The following is a 25,257-nucleotide window of genomic DNA, read 5'->3' as shown; positions in this document are numbered from 1 at the left end:
TGCTCATCGTCTGCCATTGACCGGGCATTTTTTCGTCAATCTCCACTTCCATGTCCAAGCGTCGGAGGAGGACCGCCGACAGGGCGCTGACCTCAAGTTCACCGACGCTACCCGTCTTCCGAGCTACACCGTACCCCACGGCGTTTCGCTACATTAACCTTCGCTGGGTGCATCTGTGTCTCAACCAAACAGTGATTGTCGTCCGTCATTTCTTATGAACGCTTGAATTATTATCAGCTCCCTAGCCTTAATACTTTCAGCTTTTGGGCATTATCTGGTTTACATATCATCACTTTTACACTCCTTCTGTTATTCAAATGTATCGAGTGTTATGGGTTTTTTATTGTGTGCACAAAGGTGTCGTCTCTTCCCCGATGACATTTCTGTCGTCGGGTTGGCACTCATACGAATCTACACGATAGCTTCTTCATAAATACACTCACCACAAATTGTTCTCCAGCAACAGGAGGAGACCGTTTTTGTAATTAGTGATGTCAACAAAAAGAAACAATGAGTTCATCAGACTTAACGACATTTGGCGGTACGCATGGGGCTAGAGGGAGAGGGTTGAAGGCATGGCTAGATGAGCGTGAGGCACGAGCTCGCGAACATAGAGTGGCTAATCGAGAAGCTCGAAAGGAGAAGATGGTATACAGGCGGATTTGAAACGGGAACTTGAGGCAGGAAGAGAATATGGACAGTGTGGTAAACACGCAGCCAAAGGCGACAAAACAGGCCATGCCAGTACTGCAGAGCCTTATATTTGTCCAATTTGCATCGGTCCTAAGGGATACAGTAAGCAAGAGAGTCATGGTACAGCGCTGTTAGGTGCCAGATGGCACAGTGACGGAGAACACGACGTTTTTATTCTTAGGAGATGGGAGTCGGATCACGGTAGCAGAGGCAAAGGTGGACATTTTCTCAGCGTATTTCACAGGCAAGTCTATTGTGAAATTCATGTTTTTCCCCCTATATGACATAGTCGTTGCCAATGTGCCAGGATCTCGTGCTGCTCATGACCCAGTTAAAAAATGAAAAAAGACAAAGGTTGAAGGAAAATTGAATCCAAACTGCGTAGCTGAGACCTTATGTGAGAAGAAAGGAGACTGTCGTTGGAAATGATCACTGGGTAGTATCAAGAGCACAAAGGTACAGCCTGATTCAGCTACGGTCAACGTCAGTTTCAACATGAAGAGAGAACTCGAGGTGGTGCAAGCAGAAGGCAAGACCCTTGAGGCTTTTAAGAACAGTCGAAGAAGTTTTCTATGGAAGAAGATCGACCCAGTATTCCTTTGCCATGGAGAAGTCGTTATTGTAATGCAAACACCGGCTACCCTCTGGCAAATTTGTGAAGCATGTGGTGGTTCTTCTCAAGCTGTGAAAGCAAGTGCTGAAGATGGCCCAGGAGAGTTTGATGTCCGACCATCAAGGTGAAAGAAGAACAATTGATCGGGTGTTATGCTCGTCCTTTTGGCCGGGAGTCCAGGAAGACATCAAAAGATATGTGCGGTACTGTGTGCGTGACAAAAGATGCAACCAAATAAAAAAATAGGCAAGGCACCTCTTGAAAGAATGCCCCTATAGACACGCCTTTTGAATGTGCAGCCGTGGACATCATCGGACCTTTAAGGCGGGTCTGAACTAGGGGCAACAGGTATATATTGACCTTCGGCGATTTCGCTACACGCGATGCACACGCAGTTGCTTTTTTCGGGATTGACTCAGCGACTGTGACAGATGGGGTGATGGAAATGTTTTCTAGTGTTGGGTTTGACCATAAAATTTTTTGCGACAATGCCTTGTGTTTCACTCAGGCTTGATGAGGGAAGGTAATGATTCGCTGGACATTAAACAACTCAGTTCACCCTCGTATCATCCAATGTGCAATGGCATGATTGAGCGACTTAATGGGACGTTAAAACAAATGCTATGCAAGCTCTGACGAGAAGATAAAAAATAATGGCATCGACTGCTCGCCCCCCTTCTATTTGCATACCGAGAAGTTCCTTAAGCGAGCATGGGGGTCTCTCCTTTCTAACTCATTTATGGGACATACGTCTGATGACCACTCAACTTGCTAAAAGAGCTGTGGACTGGAGAGAAGACGGAAGAGAAGATTAAAATGACCTATGGACATGTTCTTGATCTCTGAGATTGTCTGGATAAGACTCTCAAATTAGCTGATGAGAATCTGATGCAAGCTAAAAGGGCCCAAAAACACTTATGATCGGAAGGACAAGAGCCGTTAGCTGGAAGTTGGAGAGCGGGCTCTTACTTTGCTCATACAACGGTAAATAAGCTGTTGATGCAATGAAAAGGTTCGCTTCCGGTAATTGAGAAAAAGGGTCAATATGACTATTGGTTCGACTTCAGGTACAATGCCAAGCTTTTTCATATTCAAACGCTAAAACACTATGAAGATCGGCAACCAGCCCCATTTCCACAGACAGCATTTTTTTGCGGTCGTGCAGGAGTAGGAGACTAAAACCTCGCTACCGGCCTGCAAGGTGAGGCAAAGTGTGGGTGTGGAAGTGATTCCGATTGTAAGTGGTAGAGGAGAAGACTACCGTACAGAACTTCATAAGATTCTAACCACTTAACATGATGTCTTCTCTGAAATACCGGGAAATATGAATCTGTTGGAATTCTGACTTCAATTGACATCTGAACCTACCAACACGCTTCAGTATCCTTCACCAACGACCCTTAAGGAAGTGGTATGAAAAAATTCAGGACATGTTAAAATTGGGTGTGACTGAGCGATCATATTCGCCCTACAATTCGCTCTCGGTACTTATTAAGACGCTGAACAGTACATACCGCACATGCATCGACATCCGTCGCATAAACGAATTCTGGTTTCGAGCGCTGAACCCATACCAAAAAATTATATGCTTACTAAGGTGGGCACAAAGCGATACTTTTCAAAGATCGATCTCACAAAGCAATATTAGCAAGTCCCACTTGACTGAGCTTCGAGATCAATAACAGTACACTCTACGCAATCCGAGCATTTCCAGTTCATATACACGACGTTTGGCATAAAGACGACTTCTGCAGTGTTTACCCGTTTATTGAGAGCACTTCTAATAGGCCTCGAAAAGGTAGTCCAATACATTAACCATGTTCTCAGAGCTAAGAACATCTGCAACTAGCATGTCGACACTTTGCAGCGCTTACTGAAAAAAACTACGGGAGTCCGGCTTAACCATTAGGACTCAGAAGTGCGAGATCGGCGTGGAGTCGATTCTGTTTTCGGGCCCCCGCCGAGGAGGGGGAACTATTAAGCCAATAGAAAGTACAGTTTCGAAGATAGCCAGCGCACCTATGCCTGACACTAACAAGCAGCACAAATTTTTTCTGGGATTAGGTGGGTATTACTGAAATTCAAAGGGAAGCTGAATCACTTTTCTGAAAAAATGATTGAGGAGCGCGTAAGGACAGTTTGATCCCTGCCTAATTCGAAAAGTGGTGTGAGAGTTCTCAAAAGTGAATGCCAATAGCACTTCTTGGTAAAAAAACAGTGGCTGCAGGCGCCGGGCTTCTTGAGACGCCGAGCAAACACGGTGACGTCATTCTCGGTAAGTCGCATTATCTGCAACAGCAGCACTGCTGAAGTGTGGCCTCTTCGATTAGTTCTGGCAATGGCACGTCATAGGTTAGTTACGGAAATTAAGAAAACAAGCATCGCGAAAAACTAGAGACCACGACAAAGAAGTACCCCTACTGAGCGCTGTATGTGTATTTCTTCGTCTGGTCTCTCGTTTTTCGCACTGTTTGTTTTTTCAACTATGTCGTACGAATAGGCCCAAGGAACCACTTTGGTCACGGAGGCCGTGGTGGAAGATAAATAAGAAAGAACACTTGCTCAGGGCCAGAGGAAACGAAGATGACGAATGTTTCCACGCTAACACTTTCAGCGCGCTCGCGGGGACAAAGCAAGACACGCTTTTATTTCACCTGTTTTGAACCTCCTGCTACTCAAACCGCTAAAACAAGTATGACATCGTCGACAATAATGTCAGTCCTTCCTAAACACGAAGTTAGGTTAAATTTTAAAAACCCTTTAGCTTCCCTTTATAAACTCACTTTGCGGAGAAGGCACAGCCTTTAACAAAGTTACTTACAAAATAGAAATAAACATGATTCATTGGACTACTGTAACAAAAGAAGCCTTTCAGACGCTGAAAGAAGCCCTTGATTCAAGGCCGGTCGTCAAGGCACCCAATCCAAAACGTGTGTTGGTACTCCGTACAGATGCGTCCAGCAATAGATCGGCGCAGTCCTCATGCAAGACAACGAGGGTGTGTTACACCCAGTGCTGTTGCCGAGAATTACTCCATCGCGAACGGGAATGCTTAGCGCTGGTAAGGGCGGTAGAAAAATTCTATATATCTTTGTACGGATCGCAGTTTGTAGTGCAAGACAGATAAATCATCAACCACTGTGAGTGAAAAACACCTAGTGGGTGCAAAGGCGGAGTCTAGACGGTGCTAAGATGGAGCCTAGCACTACAAGAATACACGTTTCATATTCAGCATATAAAAGGTTGAGACAATGCGGGTGCAGACTTCATGAGCAGGTTGTAGCCGTAGGTCAAAACTTATGTATCACTACAGATGGTAGGCAAAGTATTTTTGCAAACCGTCTCCAAAATAAATGCCGCATATGGAATTTTCGTGTATCAATGTTCAACAAGAGTTCCTAGGGTGCTACATGTACGTAGAGTGAAACACGTGCATCGTACAGTTTTGGGGGGGGGGGGTGACTTTTTGAAAAGGGGGCATGTTTTGATTGGTGTGCGAATGCAACCAGTTGCGACTTAAAAATTGAGCGAGTGCAACAGCGCGGAAAACCTAATGATGACTCAATGGGTGGATGCGAGCTTGTCTCGTGTATTCAGCGAGGAAGATGAGGTGCAGACGGAGTGCAAGAAGTAACATCGCAAAATGTGACCAATGAGAAGCCCCGACGCTGTTTGAGAAGCAGCCGAAGAAAGATGACGACAGGTGTGGCGGAGACGCAGCTGGGTGTTGGGGAGGCGAGAAGCTTAACAGGGCGCGGGAATGGTGGATATTCCTGGGGCAAGGCCGTGTGGGCTCGCACCTGGATGTGCTCCTTAGATTCAACCACAGTACAGCGTTGGCCAGGCTCCTCATCGCCTAGCAATGGCCGGGCACTTCTCGCCTGTCTCCGGTTCCACGTCCCTGCTTCCGAGAAGGAGCGTCGACAGGGCGCTGACTTCGAGTCCACCGACGCTATCTGTTTTCCGAGCTACACCATGGCCCCGTGACGCCTACGGGTCTCACTACATCAAGCTTTGCTGCGTGCACGTGTGTCTGAGCCTAACGGTCATTGTCGTCTGTCATTTCTTCTGAACGCTTGAATTTATCATCAGCTCTGTACTGTTATTAACTAGCTTATTGGCCTTCTCTGGTTTCTTTATTATCAGTTTTATTTTTCTCCTGTTATTCAAATATATCGAGTGTTGTTTTGCTTATTTTGAGCACAAATGGCCTCGTCTCTTTTTTCCTGATGACAATTTTATCTTTGGGTTGGCACTCACACGAACCGACTCAAGAACTTTTTCATTAATGTCTCGTGACGGAGTGAAACTTATGTTCCCTTTATTAAGTGACGTAGCATGAAAATGGTATGAGTTGCGTATCATGGGAGATGAATATGATGCATGGAGCACATGGAACTAGAGCTTCATCTCATCATTCTGTGGGAGCCTGCTTGAGCAATGGGAAAAAGCCATTTCCACCGCCACAGGTCGGGACCAGTGATCCAGTATTTCTTTTGAAAAGCGCCAATTGTTTCTACTAGCAGAGCCGGGCTCTTCCACAGACTTCTCTTATAGTGCTTGACATACATGGTTTACCTCGCGATTTGCAACGACAGGTTCAAGCTTGAATGTCACAAACTCTGAAGATATTGCTGCAGTACCTCCAAGATACGGCCTGTCATTGGTCAGGGAGGACAGCAGAATCACACGGAGATATCTATGAGAAAGGAGCATTAGGAAACAGGGGATTTAGTGCACAGGTAGCGACGTCTTCACAATCGACATGTCAGATAGATTTGTTGCACACTATTGAAATGGAGTACATGACTGAGGAACGCATTTCGTGCAGATAAGAAAACAATGATTGTTTGAATTATTTGTGGGGTTTAACGTCCCAAAACCACCATATGATTATGAGAGTCACCGTAGTGGAGGGCTCCGGAAATTTCGACCACCTGGGATTCTTTAACGTGCACCCAAATCTGAGCACACGAACCTACAACTTTTCCGCCTCCATCCGAAATACAGCAGCCGCAGCCGGGATTTGATCCCGCGACCTGCGGTTCATCAGCCGAGTCGCTTGGCCACTAGACCACCACAGCGGGGCATAAGAAAACAACTAGTAAATGAGGGTCTTCCGTCGACCCTAAGACACAAAACTGACCTGTTTGATTTCTGCAAGCTTGCTGCATGTAGACCTTTAGGTCAATGGACATCGCATACGATCAATGATAGACAGTGGGGCGTCTGTATCAATCGTTAGGAGAAGCAATGCCGATGCTCAAGATCCAATCCGGGGACGGTCTATTCTAGTACGTGGATACGATAGCAGTGAGTAAGAGGACTGTGAGTGGGCACGCCTGTGAGTGGGCACGCGGCCAAAAATGGCATATGCCTAATCTGCACGCTTTGCCGTTATAGACCGACGTACCTTGCCTCATGCCAGTCAAGCCCGCCCGCTTCATTGCAGCACCATCGCTACCGAGAATCTGATCAACTTATCTGGCTCCTAAGTGTGCCAGTGAATGACTAGCGATCATCAGGAACTGTCACTTGCGCCCGGGCACCGACTTCAACAAACCGCCGCGCCACCACATCGCTACAAAAAAGACAGCCTGGCATCGGCTCTCTGGGATTCACGACCACAAGTGGCATATGCCTAATCTGAACGCTTTGCCGTTATAGGTAGGCTTTCTTTATTCATACCGCATTCATTCCGGCTTGTGGCCGCTACTCGCCAATTTTTCGCCTTTAGTTTTGCTCAAATGGGTATTGACGTGTGCACATACCGAGCAAGCGTTGGTTCTTTTCTTGCTTGGGGAACATGTCGGTGTTCTCGTAAAGACCGTCTTAGTGCCGAAGCTACCTTTTTACGTAATCTTTGCCCTAGGTAATCCTCACTTTTGATGTCTGTGTGCCTCACGATGCTCTTGATTTGTGCGGGCGATATAGAAACAAACCCAGGCCCTGAGATCGATGACGTACTCGTACTGCTTAAAGTGTCATGCTGAGACCACAGCGTCATTGGCAGCTATCGGTAAGCTAATTACCAACATCAATTTGTTCGTGTCATCTATTGAAGAAAGTTTGACTAATGTATCGAAACTGAAGAAAGGCTTTGATGCTGTAACGTAAAATATTCAGGAATGTAAGGTAAACTTCCGTAAAACAAACAGATAGACATAGTATAAGACATGAATAACCGCATGCGAAGGAACAATTTGATTATCAAGGGCCTTTATGAAACTGAGCATGAGGGATATGTGGAGTCTGAAAGAATTGCTAAGGAATTTTTAGTCACTCGTCTTGGCATTTAGGCGTATTACATAGAAAGAGCTCACCGCCTCGGCCAGCGTCATCCTGGTCAACATCGACCAATTATTGTTAAATTCCTAAACATCAAAACAAAAACAGAAAGTCTAAACAATGCATCCAAGTTAAAAGACCTCAAATCACCAAAACTCTGGTTAGACGACGATTTATCCCCTAAAGTACTGCATGAAAGAAGAAAGCTGCGCGATTTTGCCATGAGTACCGCAGAGACAGTGAGCGGTTTACTGTGTGGTACAACAAACTACACATGAAAAGTGGTATTTATCGCTACGATTCAGCCTCAGATTGTGTCATTCGCGTCGATGCATGACCAGAGCTGACCAAGAAGCGACACCACGGTAAACAAGGGAAGAAAGCCCCCACATCAGCTCCAATTTGCTTGCTCCTGGCAAATTCCGCTGTATATTTTATAAACTTGATATTTTAAAAGCAACCATGCCCACTTGTTCAATTGATATTCTCATCGGAATGTAAACTTGGCTTTCAGTCGACATCGACGACAGCGAGTTGATGTTCCCTCCAAATTTCGTGCTTTTTCGGCGAGACAGGGTCAAATCTAGAGGTGGAGCAGTTCTTATAGCAGTAAAACAGCAATTTCATCAGTCACTCGTAGAAATCGAATCTCCCCTGGATTTAATCTAAATATCTGTTCGTTTTCGCCATGTTCATTGCGTCATTGGTGTCTGCTACTGGCCGCCAGATAGCCGATGTGACTTCATTGATGTTTTCAGTGATGCTAGTGAACAAGTCATGAAGAAGTTTCCTCGGTGTTTCTTGATCATATGAGGTGACGTCAATTACCCAGGCATACACCGGAAGAGGTTATCAATTGCTGCTCAGAGTAATCGCGCGGAGCACCTGCGTTTCATTCAGTGGCTTAACTATCATCACCTCACCCAAGTAGTGCGTGAACCCACTTGCGGTAATCACACATTAGACATCATGTTGACTAACAATCCGGACTTGGCAAGTGTTCATATCATGGAAGAAATAAGTGATCACAGAGCCATACATTGCTCGATCACTACACCAGGCTAGGACAAAAACAAAATAACAAAAGAAATACTTAACTATGCGCAGGCAGACACCAAAAAATATGAATCGCATGCTACAACAATTTTTAGTTGAATTCCAGCCAAACTACGCAAACCGTACAATCGATGAGAACTGGTGCATATTTCGCAATCACCTTAAACGAATAGAAAATTCATGTGTGCCCAGACTCACGATAAGCTCAGGTGTAAGCGATCCATGGTTCACTCGTGATCTAAAGACACGCATTAACAGGAAGAAAAGGGCATATCGAAAAGCGACTCAGTCAGATAAGCCAGATAGATCACTGGCAAAATTATGAAGAAATCTCGAAAGAAACAGAACAAGCCATTATTGAAGCAAAAAAATTAACATTGCAACTGCACTCTACCAAACCTGTTAAAAACGGATCCAAAAAAGTTTTGGAATGTAGTTAACTTCAAAGAAGATCGTTTGGTGCCATCTATGTTAGGTGCCGACGGCGACGTGCTAACATAAGACGAGTGTGCCGAGCAATTTATAAGTACTTTGCCGGAGTTTACACAGATGAAGATTCTATTGATAGTTCCTTGACCTTTTCGCAACCAGCCATTCTGTTTAGCTTTCCATCAATCATTAGATCCTCCAATATTGTAAAACGCGCTATTGACCGCTTACCGTTCAAGACCAGCCCAGGCCCGAATGGCATCAGCGCTAAACTTTTAAAATTAACCAGTCGCATCTCAGCAATTGTACTTTTTTTACTATTTCAGCAGTCACTTTCCTCTGGATGCGTACCAGAAGGCCGGAAAATAGCTCATGTTTTGCCAATACCTAAGAGTGGTGATAACACTGCCTTCAATAATCACTGTCCTATATCATTGACCTCAATTAGTTGTAAACTGCTAGAACACATAACCTACACATGTACATATAGGCGCATCTCAACCGAAATTATCTTCTCATAAACAATCAGCATGTTTTCCATCGAAAACTCTCATGCCAAACACAGTTTTACGAGTTGGTTACTGACATTCACACCTCACTGCACTCGTCCCTTATTGCTGACAGAATTTTTATTGATTTTTCAAACGCCTTCGACCGCGTACCTCATAAACGACTAACACTAAAAATACGTAATCTCGAACTTGACTGCGAAACAACACGATGGCTTGAGGAATTTCTAGAAAATTGTTCTCAGGTGATTAAATTAAATGATTACATATGCAGTCCAACATTTGTCAAGTTTGGTGTCCCGTAAGAAACAGCAATAGAATCGCTTATTAGTTCAACAATTCGCCTTTTAGCAGACGATTGTGTTATATACAAAAAAATAGGTGGTCCTAACGACGTTATAGCTCTACGATCTGACCTTCATAAGCGAACACAATAGTGCAGCAGGTGGCAGATACAAATTAATGTAGAAGGGACTACACTTGGCATTCGGTTCTGTTTTGAAGGCACAATGTAATACTTATGTACTAAACGATAAAATAGTACACTCATTTACAACGGTAAAATATCTCTGCCTCCTTATCAATTCAAGACTAACTAGGACTGACCACATAGAGCACATATTACTTTTATAGCGCAGAAGAAACTAGGCTTTCTGAAACGACGTTTATATCTAGCCGACAAGGACACCAGGTTTAAAGCATAAAATTTTCTTGTGCGCCCTTCCCTGAAATATGCATCAATCATTTGGCATCCCCACCAGATCACACTTACTAATCTACTGGATGCCCTTCAGAATAAAGCAGCTGGGTTCATCTTATCATCACACTCACAATTTCAAAGCGCTTCATCTTTGGAAGCAGAGCTGAACATGCTACTGCTTGCTGCGCGCAGTCAATTTTCCAGATTATCCTTTTTCCATACCCTGTATCACTCTAACACATCATTTGCCCGAATGCATATTTTACTGCCACCTCATACTTCTAGTCACACCGATCATTCTTTCAAAGTCAACCCTATTTTCGCCCGTACAGAAAAATTCAAAAATTCGCCTTTACTTTTATCGAAAAAGGAATGGAATGAATTACCTTCGAGGATTGCCACAATAACTCAGCTTTCTTTGTTTAATTCAGCATTACTAACCTATTTGCAGGCAGCCCTGTTACTTTCATTAATACGTGCCTTATCTGATGTTTACTTTTGTTGTTCTGCTTGCCTTGTCACTACGTTCTTCGAATTTTTGTACTATATATATAGCATTGTATTAACTTGCAATCATTCATTCTCTGTAAAAATTGTGTTCTGTTTATGTTCCCCCTCCCCCTATGTAATGCCCCTAGTGGGCCTTTAGGATACTTGAATAAATAAATATAAATAAAAAATAAAATGATGTACTATTCTGAAACTGCAGAAGTTCTTTGACTAGGTGTATAAGATTTGGCGCATGACTTCCTTTTCACCCAGATATGAAGTTGCCGAGGCTTAGTATTGCTACTTACCAATGGGACAGCGGTCAACGCGACGAAGAAGAGGACGACAACAGATACTGGCGCGTGATCTTCGTATTTGACAGCTCGGCTCAGCTAACCAGTTGTAAATACAGTCGCCGACCGATTTTCCGGACTCCAAAAATTCGGACTTGTTGGATATTCAGCACTTCATAAATGCACCGTCAGGGATACCATAGAGCTAATGCATTGTTTTGACCGATTTTTCGGGCGAATTTGCCCCTGAAAGTTCGATTGTTCGGACTAAATCGCTCGTTTTGTGCCACGCTCCAAGCCATTGTGAACGCCGCCATGTTGGATTTTCCGTCGGCTTGGCTAAGCTTGGTCTTCAAATGCCTTTCCTGCCTCCGAGATTGGAATGCGCACGCCATATTTCAAGTTTCGGAGGCCCTGTTTGCTTTTTAAAAGACCCGGTGACGGATGCCGTTTTTTCGTCTTCGGTCAGCACTATCGTCATCACATCGCACGGGGAAGAGGCGAAAGAAGCTAGGAGGATATATATAAAAAAATTGCTGGAGTGGAGGGAGCGCTCTTCAAGTGAAGCCAGCGCCGCCATGTTGTGGTGGGCAGAAAGCTCGGCTCGGCTGGCTCGGTGGCGGCCACCGCTGCCAGGGTGGTGGTAACTTAGCGAGAAAGTCGCTAAATTTAGCGCCTTTTCAGTCGTGCTAGCGACAATTTTATCACTTTGGAGTCTTAGCGACTTTTTTGGAGACTTTGAAAAGTTGAAATTGAATGTTTAAAGGACTACTGACAGGAAAAGTTTTGTTTTCGACATTTTTTTACAGTAATCCGTAGCTTTGCGTCTAGTAATGCCAAAATTCAATCGTAAATGTTCTAACGCATCGTATAATTGATGCTAGCATCGTTAATTGAGGACGATTTTGTTTCAGTTCAAAACGCCCGCCTAGATACCATAAGAAACTAGCGCCGCACAGCGGGGCAGTGCCTGAGACTACATGCGCTCAAGCTTCGGTGACGCTGAACGTGCGGTTTCCAAATAGGGTGACCCGAGAGTGGGGAAGAATAGAACGATGTGGGTGCGTTGAGCGTGTTCCCCTCAGGAAAAAGAAGAGCATTCCTGGCGTAAGCAGCGAAAACCACCTTAGAGCAGCCCGACAACAGAGCGAGAGGGGTGACGAACAATAGTCCTCGCCGGGAGCCAGTCGGCGAATTGTACTCACCCCGAAAACGTTCTCGGAATCTCCGATGCCCACAATACTTGCTTGACCTCTGCAACCACGCAAGGGGAGCCTTTGTCTACGTAAAACCACAAAAAATGTCGATTTTACCGGAATACTCGGATGAGCACACACCTTCGCTTTAAAACCAAGTTGAAATATTTTACAGGCAGCACTCACCCCTAATAATCGTTAAGAAGTGCATGCAAGAGTCTCAAACGTCGCAAGCACACCAAGCTTCCAAATTTTGTGTCAGGGGTCCTTTAAAACAGACATAGAATATTAGGAAACTAATGAGAACTGGGGAATGCTCGGAACGAGCTTCAAAAATGAGGCCAGGGCACACAGGATCGAGCTTCTTGAGCCGCTGCGATCTTTAGCGTGCGTGCAATGTGGCCACCTGGCTGTTTTGGGCTGGTTGGTACATGATCGACGAAGCGAAAAAAAAAAACTGCGCGGAACACCGGACAGTGAAAGAGACGGACCAAGCGCTTTTTTTCGCTTCGTTGAAAATACAAGGATGGAGAGGAAGCTACAGGAAAGCTGGCCTTTGCCCCTTCCTCCTGGAATTTCGAATACCTTGTCTATGCAGGCAGCTCGAAAGAAACGATGCCTGCGCTCGTCACTGCTGGAGCCTGGATGTCTCCCCCCCCCCCCCTCGCTAATGCACACCCATGCTATGGTGGCTAGCCACCATACCCATGCTAAAAGTTCTGAATGCGCACTTGTGCGCCACGTGCTTCCGCGAGCATCGGCAAGCCTATCTCTCACACCATCCCTCTCGCTCCTCGGGTTCTGAAATCCGGGCATGTTCATGGCCGATTCTGCGGGGGTCTACCCAGCGTACCCCTTCAGAGAACACGAACTCAAACGAAGTGGTTCAACCGGTTCAACCTACAACACGTGGTAGCGTTGCTTCACCATGGCTCACTGAGCCGCAGATCACTCGTTCTGTAGAAAAAACAGCCGCTCAAAAGATTTCGTTCACTCCTGAGCGACACATCTCTATTTCCAGTACACTCAAGGACTAGGTGTAGCGTGCCGACTCGCTCGCTCTAGCTTAATCATGCCTCCAAAGTATGAGCAGCATTATCGAAAAAGTTGGGAATCACTGCCCGAGTTTAAAGGCTGGCTACGTCCTGTGGAGAGCGAAAGAACAAAAGCATCATGCGCCTACTGCATGAGCGAATTCTACGCGAAGCTGTGCGATATCAAGAAGCATGCCGCCACCACCAAGCACAAGAAGTCATCTGAACCATACTCCAGTTCTTCTCGGCAGAAGAAACTGCAGTATTCAGCCGCAACTGAGTCTTCCTGCGGCAGAAGTGAAGCAGCTCTTTGTCTGTTTATATGCGAGCACACTGCATTCCTCACCGCTGACCACCTGACAGAACTCTGCAAGAAACAGTTCATGGACAGCAAAAGTGCAGCAGGCATGCGCATGCACCGGCGCAAATGCACGAAGATCATAGTGAATGTGTTATCTCCGCATTTCGTGGATCTCTTGGTGGCTGACATCGGTGACTCAAAATACAGCCTGATAATCGACGAGGGTACAGATATTTCGATCACTAAGTTACTGGGTGTGGTGGTGCGATACTTCAGTGCTGCTCGGAAGAGCATTGTGACGACGTTTCTTGCGCTTATCGAATTGGACGATGGCACAGCTGTGACAATCGTCAGGGCATTGGAAAACCTCCTCACGCGTATGGGACTTGACAAGAAGCGTCTCCTCGGCATTGGAGTTGACAACGCCTCGGTGAATACGGGTGTCAACAACGGTATTTTCGAGACAATTAAGCGTGAGTGGCAACTCCCGAACTTGATAATGGTAAGGTGTATTTGCCATTCTTTGCAACTCGCACTTTCCCACGCTGTTCAGGGAACGCTTCCCAGGAATGTGGACTTCTTGGTGCGCGAAACCCACATGTGGTTTTCCCATTCTTCAAAGCGTAAAGCCGCGTACAGTCAACTTTACCGTAGCCTCTGCGATGGGGAAGAACCACTATCAATTCCAAGGGTGTGCGATACCAGATGGATATCGTTGGAGCCAGCGGTCGTCAGAGTCCTCGATCAATGGGACATGTTGCTGAAACATTTCGAACAAGCCAGATCAACGGAAGGATGCTACACCGCAGAGCTCCTGTATCAGATGTACTCTGATCCGCTGAATAAGCTTTATCTACTCTACCTTCGACCAATGCTACGAGAAGTTCAGCGTACAAACAAGGCCTACGAGAGGAACGACGCGGATCCCGCAAAGCTTCTTGAAGACCTCACGCTCCTAATTAAGATGGTTTGCAGCAAAGTGCTCATTCCAACGGCGAAGATAGATCCGCTGCGCCAGCCTATCGATGGTCACCTGGACCCCAAGCCATACCTGGGATACGAGTTCGAGAAACTGGCGAGCACGCTACCAGCTGGTCCTGAAGTTGACTTTGTGCGCCAGCGATGCGTTAATTTCACAGTAAAGCTGTCAAATGAGCTCCGGCAACGTCTGCCATCGAACTTCAAGATATTGCAGGGCATGGCACGGCTGTCTGTGGGAGCATGCTTGCGAGTACTCAAGGAGCCTATCACGGAGCTGGCGGAACATTTCGGTGTTCAACCAAACGAGATAGATCTCGTGAACGCGCAGTGGAAGAAGCTGACCCTGGTGGGCTGGGCCAACACCACCGACACCATTGCATTTTGGTCCGAGGCCACTGCGTACCGTGATGCAGCTGGCTCGAACCCGTTTCACGAGGTCGCGCAGCTCGCAGTTGATGTGCTCTCCTTGCCGCACTCAAACGCAGAAGTGGAAAGAGTTTTTAGCCAACTAAGCGTGGTTAAGACAAAACTCAGAAATTCTCTCAGCACTGCCAGCACAAATGCGGTCTTAAGTGTTCGTAGCGGACTTCGCCGTCTTGGAAAGTGCTGCCACACCTATGACCTGCCTGACACAGTGACAAGAAAAGTTGGAACCATGCAAGCGTACTCCTCAGCGTTCGCGCCAAGAAGTAGTGCACGTGCGCAAAGCAGTGGAGAGTCTGCAGACGAGGAGGTGTGGACTGGTGAGGTGGAACTATTGCTTGACATATAGACTTTAGTGACTTGAGTGAAATGTGAAGAACGATCGAAATGAAAGAGCGCCGGCCAAAATGAAAATATTTAAAACATTTCAGATGTTTTAAATCTTGTCATCTTGGCCGGCACTGTTTCAATTTGCTTGTTCTTCATGCTTCTTCCCTACGAGACGATACTTGGTCAAACGATCTTCTTGAGTGCAATGTGTCCAATAAAATAATTTTAGGTTTCACTCGTTCCTAGCATTGTAGTAACATATTACATCAAACGTTAGATAGCAGCTGTGCACGCAGTAGGTTATTGTTGAAAGCTAATTGACGAAGTATGGGCTCTTTGGTGGAATTGCAGTACCTTCATGAGGCAGAAAAAGCGTGCGTGGCGTGCATGCACAAAATTTATGCACACCACGCGTTCCCCTGCTTCGCGGAGAGAGAGAGAGAGAAAACTTAATTTCCGGCAGAGTGCTGCGCTGGGTTCCGACCCATGGGTATGGTGGCTAGATCATGGGGGAAGGAAATAACAGGAGGGAGCATGACGTCACGCACCCAGCCTTGGCAAGCCAACCCGTTTTGAAGCCAACAAAGTCGGCCCTTTTGCCGTGAGATCACGCAATAAACGAGACTTGCCGATACCTCGAAATACGGCGCCCGGTAGCTTTTAATCGAAATGAACTGGTTCGGCGCAGACTGGCCGGCTCACGGAGGTGTTTCAAAGACGGAACAGCGCCGAGAGAACTAAAACCTACCGCGAGCGCTGACGTTTTGGTCACTTGTTGGGCCGACTTGGTGGGCTTCAATCGAGTTGCGCAACGCTCCCTCCTGTCTTTCCTTCCTCCATGTTCCGATCTGTGGTTCAGACCTAGAAGTTTATTCCGCGCAATCCACGTCTCCCGGCAGACCCAGAGTTGCTTGTCCAGACCAAAACTGAACAGCGCAGTCCGACACTAGAAATGATTATTTTATTTTGACTGTTCACTTTATTCACCACAGCAGAAATTTATTTAAATCATTGTTTAAAAATAATCCCTTAACGTGCTTTATCCAGTCGAAAACTAAAAACTCAGGAAAAACGTCATCATCATCATCACTTAGCGACTTTTGGCTGAAATTGACGACTTTTAGGAAGCGTTCTGGCGACTTAGGCCCCCCAAAAGTTACCACCACTGTAATCACCTGCAGCGACGGTGGATTGCGGTTCGTGCGCCTGTCTTTCCTTGACAAGTGTGTCTCTGCAGTGCATTCGAATGCGTGCGGCTCGATTCAAGCGAGCATGGTACAATCCTGCGTAGCGTATGGGTGCACAAATCGCGCGATTCCTGCTTCCAAGATCACATTTCACAGGTGCGTACTGAAAGCACGTAGTGCTTACGCGGTCTAATACGGCTGACTCGTGTTTTTCATTGGTAGGCTTAAGGAATTAATATTTGGAAATTATTGGCAGGTTTCCAAAAGATGCTGAGACACGGAACCTATGGGAGCGAGCTGTGCGTCGTGAACACTGGAAACCGACAGATAAAGATCGCCTTTGCTCTGCGCACTTTGATCCGGCGTGTTTTGACCGGACCGGACAAACAACAAGGTTGAAAGCGGGAAGTGTGCCGACTTCGTTCGCTGCTTTTCCTGTCCACCTCCAGGCACCGGTAAGCATCGGAACTTCGCAGATATAGTGCTCTGACATCAAGGAGGTTGGAATGACGTAGACATATCTCTTCTGTCGTGTTTTGTCGACGTGACTGCATTGCTGCGTGTTTCCTCGCGAGCTTTTCGTCCCGTTCGCTCGTTTACAATATCGCTCAACACACGATTAGCACATGATCATTGTCGAATGTTCCCGAACATGCTTTCGTGAATACATATATTCATGTTATGAGCAATAATTGAAGTATATATATCATTCTAAAAGTAGTTAATTTCCACTATGTGCTTATTTCAGGTGAAAAGGAAGCGGCCAGCACCAAAACCTCGAGGATGCAGTCCTGCTCAGCAGCAAGAGGCCTTAAATACTGAAGATCATGTCACTGTATCACCATCAAAGCAGTGGTACAAGACGAAGTTGCAGGAAACAGAAGACGAAAGATTGCACTTGAAGAAAAAAATTAAAACGTTGCAGCAGAGCAAACGAAGGCTGACACAAAAGAAAATCACCGCTGAAGAAATTATTAGAGGCATCGAAGAACAAAAGCTTTTGTCAGAAGAGGGCTCCAAGATGTTCGATGCAGCATTTTCTCCTGACATACAACAGCTGCTTCACCGGGCACGGACAGAAAGTGGAGGTAAATACCCTCCAGAGCTGCGAACGTTTGCACTAACTTTACATTTCTACTCACCAGCAGCCTACGAATTTGTGCGATCAAAGTTTAATGACGCCCTCCCTTCGCAGCGCACAATCAGAGAATGGTATAGGTCTGTTGATGGCCAACCAGGCTTTACAGGTGAAGCATTTTCTTTCTTGGAGAAGTTGGTTCAAGGTCGCTCTGAAACTCTTTACTGCGCTCTGATTGTCGATGATATGTCGATTAGGAAACATGTTGAACTTGTCGGAGACAGGGTAGTTGGCTACGTTGATTTTGGAGCATCTCTTGATGATGACAGCCTTCCTGAAGCCACAAATGTTTGTGTTTATATTGTTGTTGGCATAAACATGAGGCTGAAAATTCCAGTCGGCTACTTTCTTATCCACTCGCTCACTGGTTCTGAGAGGGCTGAACTAACAAAACAATGCATTGAACGACTGGAATCTGTGAAAGTTCAAGTTGTCAGTCTAACATTTGATGGTGCGTCATCAAATTTCACTATGGCAAAATGCCTTGGTGCAGAACTGAAGCCTGATCCTGTCGAGTTCTCCACATCCTTTAAAAACCCAGTTGATGAGTCAAGGGATGTGCATATCCTGCTTGACCCATGCCACATGATTAAGTTGATTAGAAATTCACTGGCAACAATGTGTTACATCACTGATGTTGATGGAAACCACATAAAATGGGCTTACATAAAGGCACTGGAGGCTTTACAGCGCGAGGAAGGGCTCCGCCTTGGCAATAAGCTAACTAAGGTGCATATGCAGTGGGAGAAGCAAAAGATGAAGGTACGGCTCGCAGTTCAGGCACTCAGCGCTTCAGTCGCAGACGCTCTTGAATTTTGCGAGCAAACGCTGAAGCTGCCACAGTTTAGAGGTGCTAGTGCCACGGCAAAATTTGTGAGGGTATTTGATCATCTCTTCGATTTGCTAAACTCCAGAAATGCGTTTGCAAAATCATACAAAGCCCCCCTTCGAAAGCAAAATGAGCCTTGTTGGAAACCATTTTTTGCCGACGCTCGAGAGTACATATGTGCTTTAAAAGACCCATTCGGTCGACCACTTTTGCAGGGAACAAAGAGGACAGGATTTGTGGGTTTTCTTGTGTGTATACAGAGCACAGAAAGTATCTTCAAGGAACTCGTTCATGAAGGTCAACTTAACTATCTGCTCACGCACAAGATGAGTCAAGATCACGCAGAAACTTTCTTTGGCTGTGTGCGAGGACGTGGGGGGTTCAACAACAACCCTACAGCTGCCCAATTCATGGCAGCTTACAAGCGTCTATTGGTCCAGACAGAAGTGAGATCGTCCACCTCAGGCAACTGTTCGCAAGATATTGTTTCTATTCTGGGTGCATCTGCCTCTGCCACTACATTTTGTGCAACCACTGAGGTCACATCGCGAAGGTGTGCCATCCTACAACCAGAGGACCACGATTACACAGACCGAATTGACTATCCAGAGAGCCTCTCCACATTCGTTTGCTCTGTCGTGCCTTACATTGCAGGCTTTGTCGCTCGCAAAATCGCTACTACAAACACCTGTGAGTTGTGCATAGAAGCTCTTCATGGAGCGGATACATCTCTATTGGTGAGACAAAAAAATCGAGGTGGACTCTTTTACCCTTCCGAAGACGTTGTGTCACTGTGCGAAACAGCGGAAAAGGGGCTGCGTCGACTGCAGGCTTCCACTCAATGCCTTAAGAACATACATGCCAATACCAAACAACTAGTCCTGGAGATTTTGAGTCAATCACTGGAAAAGAGGTGGTTTTCACAATTGGAACAACATCTTTTTGACGTCGACGTGTTGGCCAACCATATTTACAACTTGAGCAAGCAAGTATTGGAGCTGTACATCAAGATCAGGCTGCACCACATGACAAAGGAACGAAGCCGGGAACTCGTGAAAGACAAAGTTAGGTCTTTGCTTTCAAGACTCGTCATTTTTAGGAATCAGTGAAACAACTTTGCCATAACGTTCATGTTGGCTAAAGGCTGAGAAAGCTGTACAAATAAAATTTTAACACATGAAAAACGAACCGTTCTGTAGTCTCTTTAAATACTGCCAGTGTATCGGCGACTATGTGAGCACGTTTTTACTTCTCTAGCAGCAATCATTTGCGAAAAAAAAACGGCCGCGGAAGTGCACTATATGCTACGCGGCCGCCTTCCTGCCCACCACAAGATGGCCGCCGCCGGCTTCACTGTGCTCTATGGGTAAGTATAGGCGGCTTCCACTCCAGCAATTTTTTTATATATATCCTCCTAGGAAAGAAGGATTCTCTACCTGCCACAATGACATTTAAAGACTTCACTCGTGCGGACGACGGCATTGTTTCGTGCGCGGAGGCCACTGACGACGAAATTCGCCAGGTTGTCCCGGAGCCGGAGAGCGGCTCGGATGAAGACAATGACGACCGCCCGCAGCCGTCGGTGGCGGAGATCGCCAACGCGGTGACAATTTTGTCGAGCGTTTACGGCGACGATGTCACCTTGGCGCAAATACGGGCAAACCAAATTGCCTCCAAGCGTAGTTTGAGGCAAGGCAGCATCAACGACTTTTTTAAACCTGCCTGATGCAATAAACTTCAGATTTTTGGCGAAAACGCATTTTTCGGACTGTTCGATTTTTCGTACTTTTTTTCGGTCCCCGCCAGGTCCGAAAAATCGGTCGGCGACTGTACTGGGATGACCAAAAAAGGCGCTACAGCAAACTGGCAGCATGAACGAAGGAGAAAAAGAGAATAAAGAACAGCTGGCCCAAAAACAGGTACTGTCTCTTTGTTTAAATTAATTACAATGGCGCAGTCTACAACACAACCTTCCAGCTGAAGCCATCGGCCTTCGTGGGTCATAGGTACGGCCCCTAACTTTATGCGGTGGAAAATTTGGAATTCTGCAATTCCAGATAGAGAAATCTGCGAAATTCCGTGGCAACTCTAAATGTGCAAAATTCTGTGGCAATAAATGAACAAATGCAAGAAGGCACACGCAACAACTTATTTATCATACTTTCAGGCTCGCAACACGCCTGCAATAATTAAAATTGAAGAAAGCTCTTGCGGCACAGCATCAGATGGTGCTTGGTGCTCTCTTCACTTAGAGAGTGACGCTTGTGGGAGACAATGTCACCATAGCGACTAAATGATCTCTCTGCATCAGCGAAGTTGATTGGTATCGCCAAGTATTTCAAGGTGATTGATGAAAGGGTTGGAGTAAGCTGCTCCATCCCTGGCCAGAAAGCCAGGATATCGAAGTCTGCTCCTGGATTTTGTTGCTTGGACACAAATGAAGCCAGGTCTCTGTCAGTGGCCTTCAGTTCTTGTGCAGTCTTCACGTAAATCTGCCATTCTGCAGATAGAGCAAGTGATTCTTCTGCAAGCTGAGGCACGCCTGTCAACTCTGTCCTCTTTTGTGGAAGACACCAAACTTGCAGAGGATCCAAGCACCTAACATCCTTGAAGAATCACCACGTATTGGACTTCTCCAAGTATACCTGTGCTTTGTTAGCCACTTTGGTCATTGCAGCCTTCATCTTGCTTTCAATTTTATTGGCCTCATTATGTGCAACATTTTCCTTCTTCAGCTGTGTTACAAAATCCTCCTTTGAAGCTGCTTCAAGATAACCCCAAAGCGTAAACAATGCATGGTACGCTTTGCAGAAGCTACGCGCTGACCTTCTGCTGCTTTCAGCAAGCTGGAAGCATTTTTTCCCAAATACCGCAATGCACCGCATGCTGTACCTGAGCTCAGTCGAGTCTTCACTAAGCAGTTTCAGAAGAGAATCAACACACGCTGCTTCACCATACTTCTGGTGGACTTGCTTAAGCAATGAAGGATAGTGCTCGAAGTAGGCAGAATGTTGTTCCACAGCCTCAATCCATGAAATCCACCTGCTTTGGACAGGTGCTGGCGGTGCTTTGGCACACTGAATTTCGCACTCTTCCAAATGCGATTTGTAGAAAGCTCTCTTTCTACTGGACATGCGGAAGGCCTTCTTCATACAAGCGACAAACTTGTTCACTAAGGGAAAAGATGCCTGAAGTGTGCTGCCAACAATGTTCACTGTATGGGCTACACACGTAATGTGAACAGCACCTTCAAAAAGTGGCTTTATGCACTTCTTAAAGGACTTCACAATGTAAGTGGCGTTATCGCTAACAAAGCCCGATACATCCTCAAATTCAACTCCATACCTCGTGAGTGTTGTTGTCACGATGCGTATAATGATGGATGAGTTCACTTCATCCACGAATTTCACTTCCACGAGTACAGGTTGTAGTGCATTCGCCGTTCTGGCCGACTGAATGAACAACACGTTCACAACCAATTTTGATCAGTCGTCGGTGGTTTCGTCTATAATTACAGAAACTGTGGTGCTTTGAAAGATAGCTATCAAACTTGCCTCGTGCTTCTCAAACAATTCTGGAAGTCATCGGCGGACCGCGTTAGATCCAGGCACCGATCCGCCATTCCAAACGTGTGTCTGCAGAAACGTTCTCAGTTTTGGATTGTCCACCTTCTTAAGGGGAATATGTGCGGATATCAATGCATCCAAGAACTTGAGCACAACATCGTTCCTCACTTCACTAGCCGTGATTGCGGATTCCAGCGTTTGCAGTCTATTTTGCTTCTTCGGCGCTCCTGAACCTCCGGCTCCATCTTCCGATGGTTCTTCGCCGCTTTTTCGCTTAAAGGAGTCCCTTGTTTCGACATTCTTGCGATGACAATTTCTTTCGATGTGCTTGTCAATAGTTGATTTGCGGCGATGGTCAACTGCTCTTGCGCAAGCCCGGCAAATAAGCACACCTCCATCTTCATAAAACTCGGGGTGCTTGTATTCTCGAGTGCGTTCTCTGGCAGTCTTCTTACTTGAATGTGACCCTGAGGGTGCCATATCTATTCACGCATTGATCTTCAGCCAAAGCTAGGGTGGCTAGAACGACCAAAGCAAACGAGAACAAGGCACACGTGCAGTCGCAAAAGGGAGTGCGTTGGATCGGTAGGTGACTGCGGCTACTTACGGCTGCCAATAAGCCTTGTTATCAGAGGCGACTTAAATTTTTTTACTACTAAAAGACGATAAAGCTACATGAATAATTTTTCTATTAACTAATAAAGTATAATGGCGCATTGATTCCCTGGCATCTAACGCAAACTTTTTTTCTTTTGTGGAAAAAAAAAGAGTACGAAGAGATTGCCTCCGCATTTCCATCGAGTACGAAACCGGAACCACCTTCGCGGTAGCGCGTTGCGAGAAAGGAGGGTGGTTGCGAGCATGGTTGCAAGTTCGTCACACAGCCCCGTTTTGTGCTAGACTAGTCATATCTATTCTCAAAGAAGTGCATCGCCCATTTTATAATCACAGCTCATACCAAAAACAAGTTATTTCACAGGCTACAGCGATGCTGATTCTTTATTGCGTGCCCGAAAACCTGTTAGCTGGCATTGCAAACAAACTAACGACTTTCCGCATTACTGCGAAGAAAAAACGTAACTCCGTGATTTTTCGCGGAATCGACCTGTTTTTCATATTTCCGCAGAAAAACGTAAATTCCGTGATTTATCGCAGAATCACGAAAAGCTAGAGGCCTTAGTCATAGGTAGCGGGGTCTCTCCATCTAAGAAACGCCATACATGCTTCCTCGCTCATAGACACCACAAGCTTACGACTGCGGTAGGGCTTACGCCACTGTCCCGGCACGGCGTCCCAGCCTCCTTAGTGGTCAACGGGTAGGCTTACTCTGCCACCTTCGATACGGCGCCCAGACTCTTGTTTTCCAGGGACGCTGTTCACGCTTCCCGTGGCGCGAGGAGTTCTCGCTCAGGACTCGATCAGCGCCTGAGCTGTTCATTACGGGTGCTGCCAATATTGATGGTAATTCTGCCGCAGTGAGCCCAGCCATCAGCTCGTCCTTGATGAGCGTTGTCACCGGCTCCATATGTAGCTCATAATAAAGCGCCGTGCACCTGCGGTGTACCATTGCAAGACTCCGCAGCATGGTCAACGCCTTCACAGCATTGAGCTCGGTGATATTTTCTATTGTTCTGTTGGCAGTAAGCGCTGCCGAAGCCACGCTGAACCTAGTTGCCTCACACGACCTGGAGGCCGGCCCACCTGAGCAAGGTGGAGAACTCTGGAATAACCTTTGGCAACTCTTAGACCAGCTAGGCTGCTTCGGATTGGCAATTTCTCACTTTTTGCCAGTGATTCCATCTTCCCAAGCTGCCAGTGACATCCCGGAGTTCCACGACCAGATTATCTGTATCTCCAGCGAGCACAACGCGGCCTTTACCGAGGACGGTGCGCAGGAGATCACCACCTCGAGGCTGCAACTGTGCATTGCAACTCATGTCTAGATAGTGTCGCAACCTGCTCAGGGACATGCACACAACCAAAAGGTACCGGTCATTCCAAAGCATGGTCCTCACCTTTTAAAACAATCATTAACCGAACGCACAGGCACTCACATACTGCTGAGCGAGACGCCGTCAAAAAAAAAGCGACAGATGATGCAACATCCATCAAGGGTCAGCGCGTTTTGTATAGCGGGTATCCAAGCACGACTGAGCCTACACCCCATTCATGAGAAGCTAATATACACCAGGCCCTGCCCCCGCACATGCATCTTGGCTTCAGATGGTTCAACCGACTAGGTGCCGATCTTGGCTGTGCTGCGACAGGGTTGCCTACAGAGCAGATTGCTTTTCAGCTTTGTGACCCAACCGGTCATCTGTGCTGTCTAGGGTTCCGACTCTAGTCACAACATCCTGGCTCGCGCAGACGACCCGACGCCGCTTGCTTCGACACCTCACCAGCTGCAGCGTCGTATTGTCCGAATCGAGACTCTAGCTGCTGCCCTGGGCCTGTCCCTCGACCCGGCCAAGTGTGCGTGCTTACACATGATCCGTTCCATTCCCATGGGCACTAGACCGGCAACGTTCACAGTTGCGGGTGTCTCCATCCCCACGCTTCGACACTTCGAGCGTCAGCGGTTCCTGGGACGCCCGGTCGGCTTTCGTTTCGCGACCAGTGTCAGCTCGGTCATCAACACCGCCATCACTCAAGCCCGGGCGATCCTTTCGTCGATTTTGGCGCCATGGCAGCGTGTATACGCACTCCGGACCTTTGTCTGCCCGGCGCTCAACTTCCTGATGTGGTGCAGTGTACTTTCCAAAACTGACTAGGGGTGCCTAGACGACGCCATACGGCCGCTGGTCAAGCATACGCTCTACCTTCCCAGCAACGCCGCCATGCTATACCTCTAAAGGTCCAGTTCAGGTGGTGCTGTAGGGCTTCCTGTTGCAGCGAAGCTCACTGACCACTGCCGCATCGACTCCGCCTACAAGCTTCTCTCGTCCCCGGACGCTGAGCTCCGGGACATGGCTTTGGGCGATGTCTATGCTCTCGCCACCGCCCGTCTAGGCTGAGAGGACACCTGCGCAGACGCCTCAGTGGACGAATGCAGAAAGTAGAAATACCAGCATATTCTAACATGCCATTTCAGGTAGCTCATCTGGACTTTGCGGAAATTCGGAAAAAGCTGAAGGTGGTCAGAAGACTCAAGCTTTTCTGTTTTGCATTGACGAGTGAACTAGTTTGATCGCCGCAAGGGTGG

General features: G+C 46.7%; 1 long non-coding RNA gene and 1 pseudogene across 2 annotated transcripts in view; both read right to left on the bottom strand.

The window, feature by feature from the left end:
* The window catches only part of LOC142765337 (uncharacterized), a 144,834-nt gene that overhangs the window by 81,067 nt on the left and 38,510 nt on the right, over positions 1-25,257 (bottom strand). The window lies entirely within an intron of this gene.
* LOC142765125 (uncharacterized) lies at positions 20,679-22,535 on the bottom strand (annotated as a pseudogene).

This window comes from Rhipicephalus microplus, chromosome 6, assembly GCF_043290135.1.
Source record: "Rhipicephalus microplus isolate Deutch F79 chromosome 6, USDA_Rmic, whole genome shotgun sequence".
Classification (NCBI taxonomy): Eukaryota; Metazoa; Arthropoda; class Arachnida; order Ixodida; family Ixodidae; genus Rhipicephalus; species Rhipicephalus microplus.
This window is presented reverse-complemented; position numbering and strand designations above follow the sequence as displayed.